The 7,501-nt window shown below is 46.5% G+C and overlaps 1 non-coding gene across 1 annotated transcript; it reads right to left on the bottom strand.

Annotated features, from left to right (window-relative positions):
- Nucleotides 1–2,780: 2,780 nt before the first annotated feature.
- TRNAS-UGA (transfer RNA serine (anticodon UGA)) lies at nt 2,781–2,862 on the bottom strand. Its single transcript has one exon. It is a non-coding gene; the product is annotated as a tRNA-Ser (tRNA).
- Nucleotides 2,863–7,501: the final 4,639 nt, after the last annotated feature.

The following is a 7,501-nucleotide window of genomic DNA, read 5'->3' as shown; positions in this document are numbered from 1 at the left end:
CTATGGTGTATAGGAGAGCGTATGGGGGACGCATGGAGTGCACTATAGGAGAGTGTATGAGTATGCATAGAGTGCGCTATGGAATATAGCAAAGTGTATGAGGATGCATGGAGTGCGCTATGGAGTATAGGAGAATGTATGGGGGATGCACGGAGTATGCTATGGTGTATAGAAGAGTTTATAGGGGACGCATGGAGTACGCTATGGTGTATAGGAGTGTATAAGGGACACATGGAGTACGCTATGGTGTATAGGAGAGTGTATAGGGGACGCATGGAGTACGCTATGGTGTATAGGAGTGTATAGGGGACACATGGAGTACGCTATGGTGTATAGGAGAGTGTATAGGGGACGCATGGAGTATGCTATGGTGTATAGGAGAGTGTATGGGAGATGCATGGAGTGTGCTATGCCCATCAAAGTGCTCTTTACATCAGTTATCCCCATCTGAGTCCCTCATACATCAATTTCCCCCATCAGATTGCCTCATGGATCAGAGGAGACATTCTTGGAGACCTGGGGAAGGGGGTCACAACTAAAATCTGGGGGGGGGGGCACAGCCCACAGCCCTCCCCCAGCAGCCCCCCAGATCCAGGCCTATCACACATCCCAGTAGGCTCTGCTTGAAGTATTGCAATTTTTGTTGCTCCTGATGAGATTGAAGACCTGCTGCACAAATATGCTTGTGCGGGATGGAGGGAGCGCCATCGGGAGGCCAGCTGAGTAAGTGAGGAATAGACAGCCGACCCTTGATTATGAGATTCCAGGATTCTCTGGGATGGTGTATATATTTTTCCTGGTTAAACAAGCATTAAAGGCAAGTGGAATATTGGAAATATAAACAATGAAGAAACGTTTGTGCTACTATGAAGAATTAAACAAAAAAATGTAGATGGTGTACATGTCTACTATAGATATAATAAGGTTGCTGCTTAACACAAATAGTGTTCCCACTTAAACTATGAAAAAATATTAATAAAACGATGAAGCGCTACCTGTTTTATAAAAGTATAACATAAAAAATGCTATAGCAATGTTAACAGTGCCACCCAGTGGCTACTTGCAGCATAGCAATAATGGCGAGACCCTCCTATAAATGCGAAAAACTTTCTAAAAATCAAAAATCATGAACAAAATATAGAAATGTATCACAGTGAGCGTGACCACCTAGTGATAATGGTGCAAATAAAACATGAATAAATTACTCCATTCAAAGTGAACATGCCAAATCCATTCTGTGGCAATAGTAAAATCCTTCAGTGACTAAATGAGAAGTCTTCCAAGTGACACGTGCCCTCCACCAGTCAAACTATGCGCTCACCTCCCAATAAGACCTCAAATTGGGTCTAGTGGTGCCTTCCTCTCAGGGGTACAAATCCTCTGGGTGAGAGCTGCTCAGGTGCTCCTTGGGCGCTCACACACCTCAGACCACAGCAATCCCGATAATCACATGTGGATAGAAAGGAACTCATACAGTGCTCACTGTTTTAAAACTTTAGTGTTTATTAAAAAGGAAAAATAACTAACATTTTTGAAAAAGGGTTTTCTTTGTTTCTGTTATACAATTTTGTAAATAAGTAAGTTTTCTCCTTCACTGATGGGCGCTGATAGGGTGGCACTGATGGGCACTGATGAGATGGCACCAATGAAATGGCACTGATGAGGTAGCACTGTTGAGCACTGATGATGGGCACTGATAGGCAGCACTGATGGGCACTGATGAGCATTGATAGGTGGCAATGTTGAGTACTAATAGGTGGCACTGATGGGCACTTATAGGCAACACAGATGGGCACTGAAAGGCTGCACTGATGAGCACTTATAGGCGGCACTGATGGGCACTAATAGGCAGCACTGATATGTGGCACTGATGGACACTGATGGATGACACTGATGGACACTAATAGATGGCACTGATGGGTATCACTGATGGCACTGGCAGGCATTGCTGATGGGCACTGATTGGCATCTGTCTGGGCACTGGTTGGCATCTGTATGGGCACTGACTGTCATCCCTGGTGGTGCAGAGTGGCATACATGGTGGCCATCCATTGTGGGCATCCCTGGTGGGCCAGCGTAGGCATCTACGGGGGGGCTGCATTGATAATCAATCAGCACAGACCCCCCCCCCCCCCTTTCAGAAGAGCCGCCGATTGTCTCTCCTTTCCTTGCGTCTGTCAGACACGAGTGAGGAAAAGCCGATAAACGGTTTACACTGTGATCAGCTGTGATTGGACATGGCTCATCGCGTGGTTAAGAGTCTCCGTCAGACTCTATACCGAGATCGGTGTTGCAGCGTGTCAGGCTGACACGCCGCACCACTGATCGCTGCGCTGAGCGCCCCCACAGGCGCTATTATCCTGACAGACACCATATGACATCCAGTCAGGATAAAGGAACCATCGTCCGGCCATCATTCTGCTATAGGCCGGGTGGGAAGTGGTTAAACTTAAAGCAGGACTCCAGTTTTTAGAGAAAGACGATAAAATAAGGACGCTGCAATACTCACCTTGTCTCCAGCTCTGTCCCCCGCAAGCTTACTATCTGGTCCTTTTCCAGGCTGAATAATGGGCAGCATCTTGCAGCAAATCCACACTGGATAAATATTCTTTCCTATTCCTCAAAACTGAATCAGTCTCATTGGAGTTCATAAGTATGCATAGTAATGGCTGCAGAAATTTACATTGACGATCAATATTATTTTTTGTATATTATGGTTCTAATATGGATGAAATGAAAAAACAAGCCCTAGAGAGAAAAAAAATATCCTTCCAAGATTTCGCTGCGAGCAGGGTTCGAACCTGCGCGGGGAGACCCCATTGGATTTCAAGTCCAACGCCTTAACCACTCGGCCATCACAGCTTACAATACAAAAATGCATGAGATACTGAATAACAGCTAATAATATAATGCAGACTTGAATGAACCAGTTATGTGTTTATACAAAGTATCGTTTTTTTTTTACATACAGGAAACGTGATTGTATCATTCTGGAATGTTATAAATGAAAGGGATTAGCCTGTCTCCGGTATTCATAATGTATCATACATCCATATTGTGTTCTTATTAATCTTTGTCGCCCTCTGCTGGTCATTACGTTCATTAGCAATCAGCTGAGATTTATTGTCAATGTCAGTAAATGGAATAAATTCAACACCTGCCATAGAGGACCAGCGGAAGCTGAAGAATTGTCATCATTTCCCCAGTGAAAATGATATGTTAGGTCAGAGGGCTAATTTAGCCTGTTATTTAATATGGTGAGAGATGTGACGCCTTGCACCCCTTTGGACCCAAGGTTTGTCTTTCTAAATTGCCCCAATTTCATAGTGGACCTATCTTTGTCCACACTAGAGAAATAATCAGGTTCACAATATAGGAGGGACCATAGGAAACATGTACTTATTTTTCTTGCTTGGTGATTGGCTCAGGCAACCAGCGCTGGGTTGCGGGGAGGCGCAGAGGGTCTCATATGTTCCTATATACTTGGATGGAATTTTGGGTGGCCTGGCAGCAGATTTGGGCTCTGCGGGAACACAGCTGGTAAAGCTTTTTTTCTTAATGTTAGGGTAAATTTAGATGTTCTTCTAAATCCACCTCTCCTCTGAAGAGCAATCTGCCTTCGGATTGCTTTTCAGAGGCAATTCATAGGTAGTAAGAAAGCGATGTGACACCTCTTCACTGTCTGTTTCAACCTCATTTTTGCCAACAACTATTGCATGCGATTGTGGTCCATCCCTATTTGCTTGAATGGGTCACATTCATTGTGATATGTTGAGTGTCTGGATGGAATATCGATGCTATGACATCACTTCACTCCTCCATTGCAGAGGCGGATTGGTCTTGTAGTCTATTCATTCATAGATCTCTGTGACTTGATGGCACAGCTGTGTGGGCAGAGCTGCACACAAATATGCCAAATTCAACAGAAGCCTGCAGGGAGAAGAACCCCACAATTAAGGTAAATGGGGAGGAGGGGTCGGTTTCTGGGACTGTATATAAAACACGCACTGCGTTTAAGTCTAGGGCAAGGGTAGGCAAGCTTTTGAGCACAGTGTGCTGAAAAATGTTTTCAAAGAAATAGAGCGTGCCGATTTTATAACAGAAAAAGTCAACTTCACACTCTCAATCACTAAAAGGATTTTTTTTATAAAATGAATGCTGTAAATTACTTTAGTAGTGAGAAATAAACATGGATCAGATCAGCCCCAATTCATGCACCTTCACACCTCAGATCACTGCCCCCCTGCAAATCTGCCCCACCACTGTACTACCCTGCACATCTGCCCATCTGCCCCCCTTCTGTACCCCCTGCACATTTGCCCTACCACTAACTCCCTGCACATCTGCCCCACCTATGTACCCCCTTTCTCATCTGCCCTACCACTGTAACCCCCTGTACATCTGCCCCACCACTGTACCACCCTGCTCATCTGCCCCACCAATGTACCCCCTTTCTCATCTGCTCACCACTGTAACCCCCTGTACATCCGCCCCACCACTGTAACCCCCTGTACATCTGCCCCACCACTGTACCACCCTGCTCATCTGCCCCACCAATGTACCCCCTTTCTCATCTGCTCACCACTGTAACCCCCTGTACATCTGCCCCTCCACTGTAACCCCCTGCACATCTGCTCCACCACCATGCTCTTCTGTCTCACTGCTTAACCATCTTCTCATCTTTCCTAACACTAACCTTATCTGCTCATTTGCCCCACCACTGTAACCCCCTTTCTCATCTGTCCCACCACTGTACCCCCTTTCTTCTCTGCACCCCCCTGCACATCTGCCCCACCTCTGTACCCCCCTGCTCCTCTGCCCCACCACTGTAAACCCCTGCTCATCTGTCCCACCAATGTACCTCCTTTCTCCTCTGCCCTGCCACTGTACCCCCTGTATATTTGCCCCACTTCTGTACCTCTGCTCTTCTGCTCAACCACTGTAATCCCCTGCTCATCTGTCCCACCAATGCACCTCCTTTCACACCTGCCCCACCGCTATACCCCCTGCTCTTCTATCCCTCCACTGTAACCCCCCCTGCACATCTGCCCCACCTCTGTACCCCCCTACTCCTCTGCCCCACCACTGTAAACCCCTGCTCATCTGTCCCACCAATGTACCTCCTTTCTCCTCTGCCCTGCCACTGTACCCCCTGTATATTTGCCCCACTTCTGTATCCCTGCTCTTCTGCCCAACCACTGTAATCCCCTGCTCATCTGTCCCACCAATGCACCTCCTTTCACACCTGCCCCACCACTGTACCCCCTGCTCTTCTATCCCACCACTGTAACCCCCCTGCTCATCTGCCCCATCAATGTACCCCTTTTCTCATTTGCCTCAACACTGTACCTCCCTGCACATCTGCTCCACTGCCATATCCTCATGCTCTTCTGTCTCACTACTGAATCACCTTCTCATCTGTCCTAATACTGAACCCATCTTCTCATCTGTCCCACCACTGTAACCCGCATTCTCATCTACCCCACCAATGTGCCTCCTGCACATTTGTCTCACCTCTGTACCCCCCTGCTCTCCTGTCCCACCAGTACACCTCCTTTCACATCTGTCCCACTGCTCTACCCCCTGCTTTTCTGTCCCACCACTGAACCCCCTTCTCATCTGCCCCAGCACTGAACCCCCCCACTCATCTGTCCCATGACTGTAACCCACTTTTATCTGCCCCATCATTGTACCCCCCTGCTCTTCTTTCCCACTGCTGAACTCCATTCTCATCTCTTCCACCACTGTACCTCCCTGGACATCTGCCCCACCACTGTGCCCTCCTGCTCTTCTATCCCCCCTTTGAACCCCTCCTGCTCATCTGCCCCGCGGCTGTAACTTCCTACTCATCTGCTCCTCCGCTGTACCCTTTTCTCATCTATAATATGCAGAGTGGTGAAAGGAAGCAGAGATGAGACACACCTACTTGTCCTGGCACACTCATCCTGCTGATCCACCTCTTGTATCCAGCCCACGTGCTTTTATGTGATGTCTCTGATGTATGTGATGTCACATACAAGCATCTGGAATGGATGCACAATGATGAGCTCAGGTCAGGGGCATTTTCTGAAAGCAGTCGACCTGTGTGCAGGATCATAAGTTGCACTCCCAGCTGAGAAAAGTTTCTGTGCCGCAGTAAAAGGTGGATATGATTTTCATTGCACTGAATAGGAGCTGTGGCTTAAAGGGACACAGAGTGCTGGGGTTCAGTAGTAAGTGACTCAAAGGTTCAGGAATAATTTCAACAAAGTTCCCAGAAGCTCAACAGTAATTCCACAAACTGTCACCTGATTGTGGTTTTCTCAATCACAGTGAAATCCCTTCTTTCTGATATTAAGAGTGGCAACCAAGCAAGTCATCTTCCTCCAGATAGTGGACGGGGCTAGCAAAACGGCCCGTTGGGGGTCCTTGAGGACAGGGTTGAGAACCACTGCTGTGGGTAGCGTGGAGAAACCTGCAGAAGCGGAGGATCAGCACCTGCTTGGTATAATTGGTTAATCATACACCTGACTCTAATCCTACAAACTCCCTGATATTGTGCAAGTGCACAAAGTGTGCAAGTGTAAGGCCCCATACACACTATTAGATTTTCTGCAGATTTTTGTCTTCAGATTTACCAAAACCATGTAGTACAAGGGCCTGTCTGATTGCATACAAATTTAAACTCTTAAAGCGGAGGCCCACCCCAAAGACAAAAATTACATAAAAATGCTCCTAAAAATCGTAATTTTTATTTTTTTTACTTACTAGAAATGGCTGTTGCTAGGCAGATCGTCCTAATCTGCCACTTCCTATTCCACGTTGATCTTCATTCTTCTCCTCCACGCATTGTCTTCTGGGGAGTGGGGCGTGCTGTGTTCTGGGAACTGTGTGTGTCCAAGAACACAGCCGGCCATTCACAAAGCGCTGCGTGACGTGCGCATGCGCATGTGCAGTAAGAAACAGGCAGTGAAGCCGCAAGGCTCCACTGCCTGTTTCCCTGAGTTCAAATGGCGGGCCAGGACCCGATCTGATGGACGGATCGGCCTCGGGCGGCTGACATTGTGGGCACCCTGGACAGGTTAATGTGCTTATTAAAAGTCAGCAGCTACAGTGTTTGTAGCTGCTGACTTTAAAAAAAAAAATCTTTTCAGCTGAACTTACGCTTTAAGGTTCGACCTCATATTATATGGTTTTGGTAAATCTGAAGACAAAAATCTGCAGAAAACCGAATAGTGTGTATGGATGGGGTCTAAATATTGATGTTGGTTTGAACCCAAATAATAGTCACACCCAATATAAATTTTTTTTAGATTTTTCTCCTTTTCACTCAATTCGCATTTTGTAAATTGATAAAAAATAAACAATTAAAAAATATATTTTTCAAAGCATTCTTGCTTTACAGCATTTCCTCATGCCTGCCTAAAACCTTTGAACAGTACTGTACATCTTATCAAAGTGTTCCTTTTCTCAACAGTTGCTGGTTGCTAAGCAGTTCCTGATCCTGACTACTTTCAAATAG

The sequence above is a fragment of the Lithobates pipiens genome, unplaced genomic scaffold (assembly GCF_037356315.1).
Source record: "Lithobates pipiens isolate NorthernLeopardFrog02 unplaced genomic scaffold, aLitPip1_a1.2 Scaffold_8, whole genome shotgun sequence".
Classification (NCBI taxonomy): domain Eukaryota; kingdom Metazoa; phylum Chordata; class Amphibia; order Anura; family Ranidae; genus Lithobates; species Lithobates pipiens.
This window is presented reverse-complemented; position numbering and strand designations above follow the sequence as displayed.